Here is a 17493-nt window from a genome sequence, read left to right as displayed (position 1 = left end):
ATCTAATCTTTATGATCTTTGCAGAATAGCTCAAAAATGAAGAGTATCTTATTGTATCTAATACTTTGGAAATACTCATGATATCTATAAGATAAATAAAATTATAGAAGACATCAGGATATAATGACCAAGTACTTATTTCCTTTAACATTTTACCTAAATTAAGAACTCACAGATTTAGTTCCATACTGTTTACCTGACATATGCAGGCATTTTCCTCAGGAGAATCTATGTCTCTATCTATCTTACATATCTCTGGTGTCAGTCATTCCTTAATTTTTTTTTTAATGTTTATTTTTGAGAGAGAGCAGGCAGGAGTGGGGGAGGGGCCGAGAGAAGGGGAGGATCTGAAGCCAGCTTTGTGCTAACAGTAGAGAGTCCGATGCGGGGATTGAACTCAGGAGCTGTGAGATCATGACCTGAGCCAAAGTCAGATGCTTAACTGACTGAGCCACCCAGGCACCCCATTCATTCCTTAATTGGAGGATACAAAATAAAAGTGGAAACTTTCAGTGCTGTCACTTACTGTCATTGTCCCATTCTCTGAGTGATTAAATATAATTGAATATTAGACTTAAGTTTGCTTCCTGGGTAAGGAAAAGAAAAGATAAGGGATCCTCTGGTTTCCTTTTGGTGGAATATAAATCTTGCTTAACCTCTCTCCTTTGCTCCCATACCAAGCAAGCCAACAGACAAACCAAGAAACAGAAATACTCAAACTAAAAGTTTCTGTGCTTCTTTGCCCATCTTCCAACATTATGCAGGGATTAGCCCCACTCTAGAGAAGAGATTTTCCTTTTTCACTAAGGAAATGCAAATGTTTGCCATGCTAACTGGTCAAAGGTAGGCAAGAGAGGGGAGAAAGGGGAACAGACATTTATCAAAGGATAACTCTTCTAACCTTTTCAATCCCACTGGGTTATAGGAAGGACTATCTCCACACCACAAAAGCGAAGATGTTTATTTATTCAAACAAGACCATTTGGCCAGTGGCAAAGACTGATTCCGATTCCAAGCCAGGTGCTTTTTCTCATACATCACTGAGACTTTCCCCTTAAGAGAATATTTGTTCAGGGATAAAGTGATTTTTGCTTCACAATTTCCACAAATATCCTGTTTTCTTCAGATCTCGCAATAGCCAAGAGCAGTTAGGAAAGCACACGCCCACAACCACCATATGTCATAAAAGTGATAACAGTCCACCAGTTGGTGAGTCCCAAGTTTCCTAGGTGTCTTTGATGTTCTTAATAAGTCAACTTTTGCCAATGAATGACTTTTAGGCATAGAAGCTGGATATGTATTTTGAAACAATGATGGTAACCAATCATGACAAAAGTCCCATTAAAGCTGTCTAAAATTTGATATACTATAAAGCACTCTCTCTAAATTTGGAAAATCCATATTTCCAAATGGGGGATGTGTAAGTTCTTTAGTAAGCTGATCTTAGAAAAAATAATAGACCATTATTTAAGCATCAGATATAATGCACACTTTGCCATTTTCATTTCACCATTTTACCTTCTCCTTTGCTTATGAATCAAAAACTATTCTGTTTCTTGGCTTGGAGGAGATGATGCTAACAAAACGTACTGTAATTGTTTAGAAGTGATTTTCTCCGGAGATCCAGGAAGCTTAAGTAGTTGAGTTTCCTATTACTTTCTGCCCCCTGGGTTTTACATTAGTTCTGCACTGACTTTCTTGTCTTGTGTATTTGTAAGAGTAAACGATTAGGTAGGAGAGGCTCCCGGGGACTGTTCTTGGCAATAGCAGGTTGTGCTTAACTACCTTCTACTTGCCCGCACCTGATGCTCTTGGTTATTAACAGAGTTTGTGGGAATCAATGGCTACAATATCTCTTTGCTTAATAGGTGTTCGCAAAGGAAAAGAAGATGTAATAACATTTATCTGCAGGTGCGTCTGATGGTCTTCCTCCAAGAAACAGAATTTTGCAGAGTTGTTGACAGCTGTTTTACTTGTTCTGTGTGTTCATTGCACAGGCTGAGCCATGAATATTCAAAACATGGTCTGCCTGTCTATGCCACCCATGGGAAAAATCAACAGGAAGGGGGGAGTGTGTGGTGGAAAGCAAGGAACAGTGAAGGCTATTGCAAATGAAGTGGTAGGAGGAAAGCACAAACCCACCAAACGATGGAACAGACAATCAGTAGAGGGTTTAAAAAAATGAAAATGTGACCCCGATGTCGAAGTCATAGTACCCATGACATGGATACTTGCAGGACGCCGGTGACCTCCAATTCATCTACTTTGTCTGACTGCTAGAGATTAAATCAAGTTCTGTGACTGTTCAGAGAAAATTTACAGTGTAAGTTTTTGCATGCTTGTCCTACCGTCTTTCTAGGGAAGAAACTATTTACCTCTCTTTTTTCTCTTTTCCTTCTTTTTCTTCCTTTTTCTTCTCCATCTCCTCCTCTCTGTCCTCTCTTAATCTTCCCTTTCCTCTTCTTTTTCAAGCTACTAGACTTCCTTTGCTGTTGTGTGGGAAGGAAAATTGGAGAAAACAAAAGCCAGATGGCTCTCCACAATAAAAAGGGAAGGATAAGTTCAGAAGTAAAGATCTGGTTGAGGGATTGGAGGCTAGAGGGGTGATGGCCAGCAGGGGGGGGAGGGTCGGGGGGAGGCTCAGGTGGGGAGGTTGGGAGAAGTGTGGAGCCAAATGGTATATGGGACTTCTGGAGGAGAGGAAATGGGTAATAAAGATTTATTGCTATGGGATGCATGATGGAATCCTTATATCTCTATTTCCAACCAAATCCTGAAAAGGTCGTGTGTGTGTGTGTGTGTGTGTGTGTGTGCACCATCTGTTATGTCAACACATGTGGCTGGGCATTAGGTAAGAGCAGAGCTGACCCACTAAGACCCAAAGAAGAAGCAGAGTGAAAAAAACTATTAAAAAATAGGAATCGCTGCCTTTATTGTCCTGTAAATTATCTCCTACAGCCGAATGAAACTGCTCACTGCTTCCTGAACTTTTTGCCCTTCTTACCTCTAGCTCAGCCTTAATATCCTCTATCACTTCCGTTCCACCCGGCTCTCCAAATCCTACCAATCTTCCAAAGTTTAAATGCCATCTTCCCCTTAAAGCCTTCTCTGACTCCCTGGGTGGAAATGATTTTCTCTTTGATTCTTATTCTTACATTTTGTTTGCAGCTCTTTCAAGTTCCTCATCATCCACTGCCTTGTATGACAGCCACACGGGCAAGTCTCTTTGGGCTGAGAGAGTGTGAGCTCCTCCTAGGAAGGGAACCTGTTCTATTTCCACCTAGACCCCGGGTCAGTACGCTTAGCAGATACTCCATCAACATCTACGGGGAAATGCATGCCTGGCTCGTCAAATAGACGTTTTTAACCTACATCGTCTCTTATAAATTCATGGAGTTTTTTTAAAAAGCAATTTTGTGGGTAAAATTCCTTCCCATAGTACAACATTGAAAGGTGAATTGGTAATAACAAATTGCAACAGTTGATACAGTTCTAAAACAAGCAAGATGGAAAAGTAACCAAGAAATTCTTTAGAGGATACTATTTGTATTCCAGTAACTATATTATAATAGGTGCTCATCCATCTGGGAAATGTATTTACAAAACAAAACTGTGTGGAAGTGAAAAATAGCAAAACTGCCATTCTAGAGATTTCTATACACATGGAAGGGGATCCATGTTGTTATCTACCTTTGTCTTAAATTAAAAGAATTGTAACATGTAAATTATTTTAGAATCAGAAGATGTAAGTAACCTAAAGTGCTAATTAGAGGTAATCTCCATACTTCCCTGTGGAAAGAATGGATACTTATGACAATACACATTTCTCTATTTTCATAGTGTCCCTCTGCCTCCCAGCAATAAGAAGAGAAATTCTGATTTGAGACACTACTTCAAAGAAATAATAAGAACCTAGAAAAAACGAAGGAACCACAGTTACATGTATCAACATAGCTCAATCTCAAAAAACACATTGATTACTGAAAAAGCAAATCACAGAAGAAGATGTACAGGACACGTCCCTTTACATAAAGTTAAAAAGCAGATAAAACAAGATAATATGTTGTTGAGAGGCATATGTATAATGTCAAAACATGAAGAACATAGAAAATGTCAATGCAAAGTTTAAGAAGTGAACTTTCTTTAAAGAGATGCAAGGGAAGTGCAGTGTAGGAGGCATAACAGAGGGTGTCCAAAGATACAGATAATATTTTCTTTTTTTTTTTTAAAGTTTATTTATTTTGAGAGAGGGAGAGAGAGATCACTAGTGAGAGAGGGGCAGAGAGAGAGGGAGAGAATCCCAAGCAGGCTCCACACTGTCAGCACGGAGCCTGATGTGGGGCTCAAACTCACAAACTGAAAGATCATGACCTGAGCCGAAGTCAGACGCTTAACCGACTGAGCCTCCCAGGGGCCCCATAATAGTATTTTGTTTCTTAAGCGGGATGATAGATTTTTAAAATTGTACTGGTATGTTACATACACTTTTGTGTATGTGATCTAATTAATGTTGGCAAATGGATATCTACTGGACCTTCACAGTCTTGTTTCAAAACTTGGCAAATGAATATCTACTGGACCTTCACAGTCTTGTTTCAAAACTGGTGTATATACAGCATCATGGTAGACACTTACGTCCAGGGTTATGCGAAACTACAAGACAGCCATGCTACTTGAGGGTATCATTTTTTGTCGAAGCGTTTAGGCAAGGTATTTTTAAAATAAAGCATACTGGAATATTTTATGGAGTAAAACAAAGCATTTGCGTGGAGTTTCTAAGATAAAATATAAGTGCCGCCGAGAAAGTTGCTATTTGTGGCGAGCCATTTTAAGCTTGACCCCAAACCATTGTCTCCCAAAGTAATATGTGGTGCATGAAAAGAAGTTGGGAAGCCCCAAGGAGTCAAGAAGAGGTGTTTGGCCTGAGCCAACAGGGAGAGTAGACTCATGCCTTCTCTCCGAGCACAGCAAAGGGGGATTTATAAATATAACCCTCCAGCATATGGTGTTATACAAGCCTGTTTCCTTTTTGCTATTTTAGAGAATACTGAGCAAATTCCTTTAGAGATCTTTGCTGAAATAGCTATTATTTTTGGTGCCCCCTAGAGGTTGCTGGGGATACAGTAATAAATTAGTCTGCAGCTCACAAGTGACATTTGTACTAAGCCACCTTTGGAAGAGTGAGTGAGGGATTCTGGAGAGTTTATCATGGCAGATAATGCCCCTAAGACACAACAGGCTATCAGAAAAGAAAAGGAGACTTTGGGACACAACAAACAGGCATCCTTAAAATGCTGGAAGTCTTTATTAATTTCCTTCGTCCAAGTACAGAGTCGTCTCTTGTCAAAAAGGGGAGTGTCAGTTTTCCTAATACCTGTACATAAAGAAAGGGTAAAAGTTGTCTCTCGAGACAAACAGGATAAGGGTATTCACAAAGTCTAGATTCCTCCATTCAGCGAATATTGACTGAGTGTCCACTATGTGCCAGGCATTATGCTAGGCGATGCAGGTACAGTGATGAGTGCAAGTATCATCTCTGTCTTTTGGGACATACACTTAGTAAAGAAGATGGCAACTAACCAAATGACATACCAATAAATGTATAATTGAAGATTGCTAAAATGTTATGGAATGAAAGCATATGGTGCTAGAAAGGAAGTGCTGCATAACAGAAGGATTAGATATACTGGTGGAATGTATCAAGAAGAACTTCTCTGAAGAAGTGACATTTGAGCTGACATCTCATGGATGAGTAGAAATGAACCATGTGAAGGATGGTGAGGATGTGTTCTGGGACAGAATGAGCATGTGCAAAGATCCTGAGGCAGGTTGCAATGTTCATGGCATATTCTAGAAAATGAAAGAAGACGAGTGTGACTATATTGCAGAGAATGAGGGGGGCAAGGTGGGCATGGGAAGGCTTTGAGGTCCATGCTGAAGATGTAAGTCATTATTTGAAAAGCATGAGAAACCAATGAATTATTGTAAACAGGGAAAAAATATGATCAGATATCTGAAAAGAATATTATGACTTCAAAGTGTAAAATAAATTGAAAGATTCAGAAAGAGGGAGACCAGTTAGAATTGTGAGCCAAAGCCATGGATAATGGCAGCTTAGCTTTTATCAAGTTATTAGAAAGAAAGACGTTCTAAGAAGTATTTAGAAAGTAAAAATCTGTAGGACTTGAAAATGGATGGAATGAGGGATGATGAAGAAGAATTATCAGGGATGACTCTCAGGTTTCTGGTTTAAGATAGTTTTGCCATTGACTTGGGGCACATACGTAGGAAAGATCGTGAGTTTGGTTATGGACATGTTGAGTTGGAGATATTAGTAAAGCAACCAAATAGTGGTATTGAGAAGGCAGTGGCTACTGCAGGTACAGGGGGCTAGTGCAGGTACAGTCGAGAGGCGAGGTTTGGGCTGGAGATAGAGCCCTGAATGTCACTAGTGTACAGGTAGTAGACTGAAGGCAAGGGCACAGGTAAAGCTTTTGGTGGAGGGGATTTAGAGTGAAAACAGAGGCGGGCGGAGCTTTGAGGGACTCTAACAAAAAAGGTGAAAAGGAGTGGTCATAGAGTTCAAATCACCTTTGGCTGACTGTGTATAACTTGGCTTTTATAGCCCAAGTGAAAGATGTGACACAGGAAAATGAAATTCAAGTAAAAATCATCCATTCATTCAGTTTCACAAGAAGCACCTACTGAGCGTCATTGAACTAGGTTCTAGAAATAATCTGAATAAGAAGAAGGCATGACTCTGCCCTGAGTAGCCCATAATCCAGGGGGCATTGGCTTTCAGGCTTCAGCTCCTCAATTTGATAAGAAATCTATGGGGTCATGGAGAAATTCATGTCCCACTCTCATAGAGACAACTACTCCTTCCGGCTGAATATTTGGGTTTCCAACACATGGTTCTGATCTCTACCACAAACCAGGCCATCACATTGAATCTTTGAGAACTCACCAGTCAGCTTGGCAATTAACACCCACTAGGAGAAGCCTGGGCCTTTTTTATGCAAGAAAGGACAGCCAGGAACTGGGCCAAATGGGGAAAAAGCCTCAATCTTTTGTTTCGAGCATTGGCCTCAATGTCAGCTTGACTTCGGAATCACATGGGGAGTTGAAAACATTCTGATGCCCACATCCTGATTTAACTCTTCTGGGATGAGGTCTAATATTAGGATTTTTTGAGCTCCCAAGGTGATTTTATTGTGCATCCAAGGTGGAGATAACCTCATCCCTGTGATGGCCCACCAGCTAGAGGCCACTGGGCACACACCTGTAGTAACTTTCTTCCTTCCCTAACTTGATTGATTAATCCAAACCATCCACCCAACAAATAACCAGCCAATATTTTATTATATACCAGGCACTGGGCCAGCGTATTACTTTTCTATTGCAATATAATGAATAACAATAAACATAGCAGCCCAAAAAATACAGTTTGTGGGGCATAGTTCTGCAGATCACAGGTGGGGCTTGTCATGGCTGAGTTCTCCGCTCAGTGACTCATCTTGCTGAAACCAATGAGTCAGATGGGTCATTTCCTGCCCGGGGGCTCTGAGGAAGAATCCGCTTCCAAGTGCATTCAAATTCTGGCAGAATTCATTTCCTTGAGGTCTTGCAGGCTATTGGTCAGGGACTGCTTTCAGCACCTAGAGGTTGCTGGCAGTTGCTTGCCAGGTGGTCCCCCTGGGCAGTTCACAAAATGATTCTTCTTCCAGGTCAGTAAGAATGAATCTCTCTTATTTCTTCCTCTGTGACCAGCTGGAGAACACTTTTCTGCCTTTCAAAGACTCAGATATAACCAGGATTATTTCTTTTTACCATACAACCTGACAGAATCACATCTCTGCCCACACTCAACAGAATGGGATTATACAAGGGTAGGGGTCACTGGGAGGCGCGTTGGAATTCTGCCTACCTCAGCTGAGTAAATACAGATATCAACAATCAATAGTGCCTGCTCACGGGGAATTCACAGACCCGCCTAAGAGTCATTTATAGAAACGTAATGTAAACGCATAGTTTGGTATTAGAGCTGCGTAATTGTAGTGAGGTGGAAGAGAGAAAGGAATAATTAACTTTACCTGCAATAGATGACTATGGAGTGTCCAAATCACTTTATTGAAGAGGACGTTTCTCAACTGAGTGTGGGAGCGCAAACTGGGTCATCAGGTGGGAAGGCTACAGAAAAGTATTCCTGATGGAAGATTGTCAGGACTAGAAAGTGTGCGTGTGTGTGCGTGTGTGTGTGTGTGTGTGTGTGTGTGTGTGGTGGGGAGATGTGGGTCTTTGCTATCGGAATGTAGGAGAGTGGAAAGAGGATGCTGATAATAGAGTCTAGACTGATAACATATAGAGATAAATGGTAGAACAGCAGCTGGTAAGACAGACCCAGGAAAGAGTGGTTGTCAAAGACCTGGTATTTGCGTTAACTCTCCACAAACAACCATCCTCAGCCCACTCTTCTGTGAGTGGGGCACGTGACCTGTACAAGTAGCCACCACGTGAAGCACACCATCGTCTTAGCTTGCTCGGCCATTTTGCCCTTTCTGCAAATAGAACGTCTCACAACAAAGGCCTGAAAGACAGATGTTTCAATTTCCCTCTTTTCAGGGAAATGAGATGTTTTTGCATTTGCTACATTAGGACAGCACCTTAGCGTTAGACACTTAAATGATGTATCATTGCCTTATAAAATCACAAGAACAACATTTGACTCACAATAGTTGGGAAGAATTAGCATTAAATGCTTAAGAGCAATTCACAGGCAAGAATGATCAGTAGACAGCTACACTCCACGGAGGGAGGAAAAATGAAAGAGCAACTGTTTCCAAATGACTTTTTGTGCAAAAAAGCATATTGAATTTGGGTGTCTGAGCACAATTAAGAATTCATTGGATAAAAAAAAAAAACCCACGCATTTCTCAGCATGATTTTTAAAACAAGTACTTATATTAATTAATCAAATAAAAATGGGTATGTATTTCTGGGGTTGTGTGTAGGATCTTGACTTGGGTTTGGGTAAGCCAGTTATAGCTACATTAAGCCTGTGTTTTACATTTAGAATATGCTTTCTTGGTAAAATAGAGAGCTAGAACAATAATGAGCAGAACAGAAAGCTTTAAGAAAATGCTCTGAGGACAGTGAGTGTTTACGGCTGAATTCCTTGGGGGAAGAAAGGAAATAATTACAAAGTTTGGAAGATAATAAGATTCTACATAGTAACCATTAGAAGGTAGCAAAAATAATTTTTCCCGGTAGCTAATATACTTCCACGGCAAGGTGACCAGTCTTTTTGATAAGTGAATATAGATATTCATATATGTGTAATAGAAGTTTGCTTTTGTATAGTATAATTCATCGGACCATAGGAACATCAGTAGAAACCTTAGCGAAAGGTTGTGCTAAAAAGGCTGTTATCAGTAGTAGGAACACAGTTGAATGATTTACTGAGGGATTCCGTGCTCACTTCACCTTGGACAAGATGTGCAAAAAGTGTCAGGGATTTGAGGTTAGGCACATGTTAGCAAGGGAGTTTTTGGAATTCATTTGGTAATTTAAAATTGAAGCATGTGTATTTCTTAACTTGTTCAAAGCACATTTATTCAGATGTCTGGTAAGTGTAAAGGACTGGGCTTTATAAAGGAAGAGTTGGGACAGGGGCACTTGGGTGGCTCAGGCAGTGAAGTGTCCTCTTGATTTTGGCTCAAGTCATGATCTCATGGTTCGTGAGTTCAAGCCCCACATCAGGTTCCACACTGAAAGTGCAGAGCCTGCTTGGGATTCTCTCTCTCCCTCTCTCTGTCTCTCCCCTTCTTGTGCACAGGTGCTTTCTCTCTCTCCCTCCCTCTCTCAAAAATAAGTAAATAAACTTAAAAAAAAAAAAGAAGAGTCTGAATTAAAGTCTTCCCTCAGGGAGCTTTCAGATCACCTGTCTTTCTGTGTTGTTGGAAAATGCCATCCTACTGGAGCAAAGAGCAGCTACTTACAGTATTTCTTAGAACCTGCTTCAGCTATTTGATTTCTTATGGTAGATGTAGTTCGATGGAGATAGATTTCTCTCTGTCTCTCTCTGTCTACCTATTTATCTGTTGAGGGACAGAGGAGCAAGAGACAGATACTGAAACGAAGGATAAAATTCATTGCCAACATGGAAAAGAGGAGCACGGCATCCTGATTTATCATATGAAACATTAGAAAAGAGAAAAGAGTCTACCAAATATGCTTGTACCTTGCTAGACCTTTCTTTCTGAAGCTAATAATTAAACTAAGGTTATCTGTCTAGCTGCAGAAAAATGAAAGTATATTTTTAAAGCCTGCTTCCTTAAAATGAAGTGTGAATGTTTTGAAGCTCAAACCCATCTGAAAAATGCAAACATTTTGATTTGCTGAGAGAGTTAATTATTATCTACACTTATTTTCACTCCCAGTCTTTCAGCAATTTCTTCTCCCATATTCATGGTATTGCCACCCATGTAGCTTTCCAAGCTTGGACATTTTGAGCTGTTCTTAATTTCTCCCTCTCTTACTGCTTCACATGTAATAGCTAGATCTTACTGATTCTACTTCTGGAATATTTCTCAAATTTTTACTCTTTTGTTCTACTGCTATTTCTCTCTCTCTCTCTCTCTCTCTCTCTCTCTCTCTCTCTCTCTCTGTGTGTGTGTGTGTGTGTGTGTGTGTGTGTGTGTGTGATTTCTCTCTTGTATCATAGTAATTTCTTATTTAGTTTTTCACATATTTTTTTCAATATTTATACAACACTTGCTACTATCTGTTACCCATGTTACTAAAACCACCATCATATAACTTCTGTCATAGCTGAACTCCAGATCCCATAAACAGTTATTTATTTGATATCTCCATTTGGCAGTCCCATTAGTATTTTACATTTAACTTATCCAAAGCAGAACTCAGAATTCACCCTGAATCGCCAGACTCCCAAATGTGTTTCACATTTATTTCCTCCTTTTCAATAAGTAAATAGATCCATCAGCCTTCCTCTAGCTCAAACACAAACATCAGAATCATCTTTGACTCATTCCTTGTTTCCTCCCCTTATTCAACCCTTCATGAAGTCCTGTTAATTTGACTTCCAACATCTATCTTGAATCCAGCCACTTTTCTCCATCTCTGCATCAGGCTACCAAATCCAAGTATGGATCAAATCCAAGTATGGTTCACATCCAAATATGTCACTTAGCTGTGTCTCCCCCAAACTGATTTATTTTGAAGGGAGAAAGAAAGAGGAGTACTTAGATTCTCAATGGAAGTGATATTAGTGCCATTAGTGCCTAGGAGGGGTGTCTTTACTGACCTTTTTTGGTGGGGGCAATGCTAGAGTTGTCTTGTAGTAATGTGACTTTCAAATATTCTACTATGTTCAGAAATGAGATTAGCCTTGATGTGTGGTAGGATTTCAAGATAGAAGGTATGTTTTTTTCAGATGTTTTATAAAATAGAGAAGTATTTTGAAGAGGATCTAGCTCATTTATGAGAATATCATATTTCCCTGTTTAATCCAAAAATCCATCTTGGTAATTTGTCATGGTGTGTTACCTTTGCTTCATTTAATAAGGTTATTCTCCTCTTTGTCTTATGATATGCATACATATTTATAAGCCAGATCTGTTCTTACCCAACCACTATTTTTAATCCTAGTGTCCACTAACACCTTTTGCTTGTTCAGTTTCTTCTTGAAAGGGATGACTTCTAGGCTCCTTCTTTCATATCCAAACAAGAGAGTTAAGAGACACAAGCATCTGATGTTTTGATGTTGTCTGCTGTACTTGCGTCTGGGCATTTCCATGTTGAAATATAACAGTGTTCTATTATGAATTACTTAAAAAATATCTCCTTCACATTACATTTGGGGCATTTTATGTCAATTTTGCAAAAATTGCATGACATTTAAAGTGGGACTTTGAAAGGGACTATTTACAAAATATTTGTTCAACATAAGCTACTGCTGGGTCTGAGGGAGTTGAAAACCACGGATCTAGGTGCAAAAGTGCCCCTGAGAAAAGATCAGAGAAGAGCTAAAGGGGCTGGCAGACAGTAAGGGCAGAAGTTTGGCTGAGAAAGTGCAGATTGTATGGACCAGGCTATGACAGTTGGGGTCATAACAGGGCGGCCGTAACAGCAGGAGTCAAGATCTACACATGAGTCCAGGTGAGATTAGCCACACACTGTGGAGAGGGCTGTAGGAACAGAAAACTCCCCACATCTCCTTCATCCAATATGAAGATGTCTCCCTTACCTCAGATCATCCCAAAGGAAGGCAAAGAGAAAGAGGAGAGGAGACACAGGAACCTGAATATTTACCCCAAAGAGATAGAGGTTCACTGAGAAGTGATGGGTTAAAATAAGTTGGATACTTTCCATGTTCCTGTCTTTCAGAAATTCAGTCGTAAAGGCAAAGGTTCATTCTGTTATTAGAAAATAAATGAAGTTACACCTTTCCATAAGGAGTTTGCAGGTTCATGACCGTAAATGATTTTCTCCACCTTTCCCATGCTAGTTTACACCCTCGTCATCTCTTGCCTGGAAAACTGCACCAGCCTCCTCACTGGCTTCCCCACTTTCTCTCTTATCCCCCCTAATCAAATGCATTCCTTATGGAGCCAAATGAGCTTTTAATGTCAATTATTCTTGTCGTTTCCTTGCTTAAAACTCCTTGCTGGCTTCTTTGCACCTGTTACCATGCTCTACGTGATCTGCCCCAACCATCCTGTCTAACATCTTTTCTCCACCTTGAGCCAGCCAAGGCCTTTCCTACTTCAGACCTTTGCACTTGTCATTCTGCTGAGAAAGCTCTTCTTCAGGATGTTTGGCATGGCTGGTTCATTCCAATCCTTCAGGGCTCAGCCCCTTTGCCTCTTCATAACAATGGTCTTTTCTGAGTGCCCAATGGAATGGACCAAATCCTTTTCACCCTTGCCATTTATATCCTTCGCTATATCACCCTCCACATTTACCCTGATAAATCACGTGTAATGGTACCAGGTGACATGCCAGGCAATGGGGAATCCATCCTTCTAGTTGCATAGGCCCAAGCCTTGGCATCGTACTTGACTCCCCCTTCCTCTTGTTCCTTACATTCAATCCACCAGGAAAAACTGATGGCTCTGTCTTGAAAAATGCAGGCAGCCACTTCCCTTCCCTCCCACCACATCATCCCGGTTATTGGAAAAGCCATTTAACTTGTTTTCCTTTTACATTTGCCCTCTTACAGTCTGTTCTCAACAAAACAGTCAAAACAACCCTTTAAAAACTGTTCAGATCCTCCAGTGGCTACCATCTTTTCATAGTAAATTTCTTATAGTGGCCAACAGGTCCAACAGGACCTGCCTCTCTTATCCCTCTAATGTCTTCCCTACCATTTCCTGGGTAATGTCTTACCCAGCTGGTATTCACACTCTTGAGGGCAAAAATCACTGTCTTTAGTGGTCACTAAAGTATCCCAAGTACCTAAAAGTACCTAATACATAGTAGTGGCTCAACAGATATTTTTGGGTTAAATGTGTGAATCTTTTTTACTTAATCATCATTTATTTTTCTACTGTTAGAAAGTAAGGTACATGAGGGTAGTGTCCTTTTTGGTCTTGTTTAATGTTGTTTCCAAAACACTCAGAACAGCATGTGGTATGTGTGAATGCTTAAAAGTTCTTGTTGAAGACATATGTGAATTTCTACAATGAAAAGGTTATTGTATCTGCTTACGCTATACCGCGGTAATGAAGACAGGTAGCAGAGTGGCCATTCATCACTCACAGCCAGCTATCTATGGTGGGTAAAGAGTGTTATACAATAAAGCAAAGAATGAACTGCTCATATAAATAGAACTTTATGGAAAACAGTAAGTAGGGTTATGGTTCCCCCAAAGTTACAATCATGTAACTGATTGGCAGTCCCAATTGAACTGGAATACACTTAGTATATATCACTATTTTTTCTGCAGTTTGCTGTGTCTATACAAACTCTTCTGCTTAACTGCCTCAGGAAAAAAAGTGACTGCTTTGCTGGTTATTTGGAAAACTGCTTACCATGAGGGCTTTTTTTTTTTTTTTTTTTTTTTAGGTTTGTTTACAAGAATGAAAAAAAAAAGTATTTCAATGTATAGGAGTCCTTTGTGTTCCTGAAGGAGAGATTCATGCTGCCAATGACTTACATAATCTATTTTGTTTTTCATCTGTATTTGAAGGGCATTCGTATCTATATATTCCTGTGTGCAAACGTAGGGGATCCAAAACCATTCTCTGTGATTGTTTGGATTGTTAATCTCTCCAGGGTTTCCTCAACATTCTCAAAGGCAGTTTCTGGCACCAAAGGGAAAATGGAGAAGTTGAGATGCAATTTTATCTCCCAATTGAACTTGATTAAATGGGGACTGTTCTAATCAAAAGTTTCAATCCTAGGGGAGTGCAATGTTGTTAACGGGCTTGAGAATATTCAAGAAGAACAGGGAAGAAGAGTACTAAAGTTACGGCAGAGAAGGAAGCAGGCAAGAAAATAATTGTAGTAAAGCTTATTAAGGCATAAAATTAGGTGAACAAATTGCTTCACAGACAGTGTTAAGCTCATTGCTAGACTGGCAAAGGAAGTGGAAGAGAGTCTTTGAAAACATTATTTTTATTATTTTAATAATTTGTGTAGGATTCATAGTAGCTGCAATCTGTTAGCCAGAAACAATTGCCAGCTGGTGTCATCGTGGAGTAACTGTAGCAGGCTGAATGCAAACATGTTTTTCCTTTTACCTGGAGAGCATTCAATTTTACAAGGTTTCTATTCATTTGCCCCTGGATGTGAGGTCTGCCCTTGTAGATAAGGAAACCTGTTTATTGCATGATTTAAGAGCTTCGATTAAGTTCACACCAAGTTCCACAACTGTAATAGGGAGGCCACACCTGGGACAGACGTGTTTACACAACCAAAGTTACCTCTCATTAAAAATGAATACTTGCATACATGCTTGAATTGTCTGTGTAATTGCTTGATTCTTTGCATTGCTTTTCTTGTGGTTACCTCGAGGAAATGGTGGCCCTCCATTAGTTATTTTACTAAAAGCAAAAACAGCTTTCTGGGATAACCTACACTGAAAAGGGTTAAAGTGCACTTATTTATGGAACTATACATTTTGTTAATAACGTAACTGTGATATTTTTGTTATCATATTTTCTTCTGAAATTCCCCTAAATAATGTCTTTTAACAATGACATAACCATGTGAAGAGTGTTATTGTCTCTCCTCTGTTTATCTGGAAACTGACAGAGTAGGTGTCCCAAACCGCAGGATACAGAGATTGCTCAGCTTTGTCTCTAAAGCCAGAGGGAGAGGGAAAATAATTTAATTGTTCTATTGCAATTCCGTTGCCTCTTCCTGCCTCTTGACTCAAAGGGTCTCCAGAGGAGAGAGAGGAAATTATGGGCTCTGTTGTTGATGTTCATTGGGTTTCTTCAATGGCGATTTGAATGTATCTCAGGGATGTTAGTGGTTGCTAATCTTGGCTCTGCTTTCTCCTGGTTTTCCTTGGTTCCATCTCCTCATCTCTGAAATGGGATATTATACTTCTCTTATCTTCCTAGAATGTTGTTCTGAGAGCAAATGAGATAATATCTAGAAAGTGCTTTCCATTATACAAATTGCCGAAGCACTGAAGTTATATATTTGGGTAGCTGACAAGGTTATACTTATGCATGTGAGAGCAAATGATTTTATAGAAAATGAGAAACTTCTCAAATAAAGTAACATAAAAAACTATAATGAAGTTTTACTTTGGTAAGCAAAGGTGTATGTTTTTGAATAAGTAATACCATTAACCAGATGCATTCAGGAAGTAACTGTTGAGTTCTATTGTTTTCTTTGTCTTATCACTCACAATTTCTTGCTTTGGAGAGCAGTGTGATGTCATTAATAGGATTTTAGCATTTAAGAGAGAGAAATAAGTAGAATTAAGTAAGCTTTAAAGAAGCTGATTCATCTTACCCAACACTTTTTTTTTGTAACTAATGTAGGCTCATACAGTATCAGGAAGGGCACTGTTTGTGGTTGTTTATAGAGTTGAAAAGAGGAAAGGAAGCAGAGGCGGGAAGCTTTGTTGAGAAGAATTCCACCTGTCTAGAACAATAAAAATAACTTTCAATTAGCATCCCTGACAGAGATCTGGATCTTAACTGATGGCTGTGAAGGGGGTAGTCTGACAAATGGAAGAGATAGTACACTGTCTCAAGAGAAGACAAGTACCATACCCATCCATAAAGGGGCCAGGTGGGAAGGTTGACCGCTCTAAAGGCAGGAGATGCCAGGTGTGGTGGACTGGGATTGGCAAGGTAGCCAGGAGGGACATAATCACATTGCATTGTTTCCCTCTTCAACACACCTCCCCTCTCCACATGGGTCAAACGAGTGTAGGGATTGTGGAGGGGTAGTTACTCCCATTTGATGGTACATCCATTCATCACCTGAAAAACAGAAAATGTTATTAAACAAAGATGTGGTACTCAGGTAAATGCAAAATTCACATGTTTGAAAAATAAAGTTAAAAACATCTGCACGTCAACTAGAGCTTATTTAGCTTATGAAATAGGTACGTGTCGGTCTTATCATCCACGTTGGGGGTTAGGGGTGAGTCTTGCACATTTGGGAACTCGGTGTGTGTTATTAGTAGGGTGGATTTTAGGAGGTGACCCCTAAGCTCTTCTAAGTACTGCGCGGTTGTGGGCTGGTTGGTCCCGTGGTGGAGGAAATGAAGTGTGCGTTCAACAAAGAGCCGGTGATAGACAGCAGGTACCTAATGGATAATTGATGAATGGATGCTGGTTGCATACAATTGTGGAGTTGGACACACCAAATCTGTAGTTAAGGAGGGACCGGAATAAAACTTGAGCACCAGTTAGAATGTCTTGGGTAGAAATTAAAAGCAGTCTGGAGCCGATTTTCCCCAGCCGGCTCGAGCGCAGACCTGTCTAGGTGAGTCTGCCCAGCGGTGCGCAAGTGGTATTCCTGCACAGAGGCCGGCCAGATTTGCGTCCATCCTCAGGAAGAGAAAGCTGCGGATTTAGAGGTCTCGGATCCGAGCCGGCGGCTCTCCTCGGGGCCTCTCTCCTCTCTCCGCCTTCACCTCTCTCCCAAATACCTCCTCGCTGGAGGCTGAAGGGATTCCCACCCCCAGCTGCCTCCTCCGAGCCCCGCGGAGCAGCGGACTCCTCCCCTGGAAACTCCTCCGGGGCTGGGGAAGGCTTTGGCGCATGCTCCGTACCTAGGGCAGGTTTTTGCTGCGGGTAGCAGGGCTCCTGTCACACCGGCTGGCGGGTTGTGGCGGTGCCAGCCAGGGTGTGCGAGTGTGCCTGCGTGCTCGCGCCTGGGCGGACCGACCCGGACAGCAGTGCGACTCTTCCCGGAGAGGCGGCTGCGCACAGGCGCCGCGCCCGCAGCCGCCGCGGGGGCTCCTCCGCAAACTTGCGGCGGGCGCCGTCTGCCCTCTCG

The sequence above is a fragment of the Herpailurus yagouaroundi genome, unplaced genomic scaffold (assembly GCF_014898765.1).
Source record: "Herpailurus yagouaroundi ecotype Mexico unplaced genomic scaffold, PumYag 164, whole genome shotgun sequence".
NCBI classification, from domain to species: Eukaryota; Metazoa; Chordata; class Mammalia; order Carnivora; family Felidae; genus Herpailurus; species Herpailurus yagouaroundi.
Note: the sequence above shows the minus strand (reverse complement) of the source record.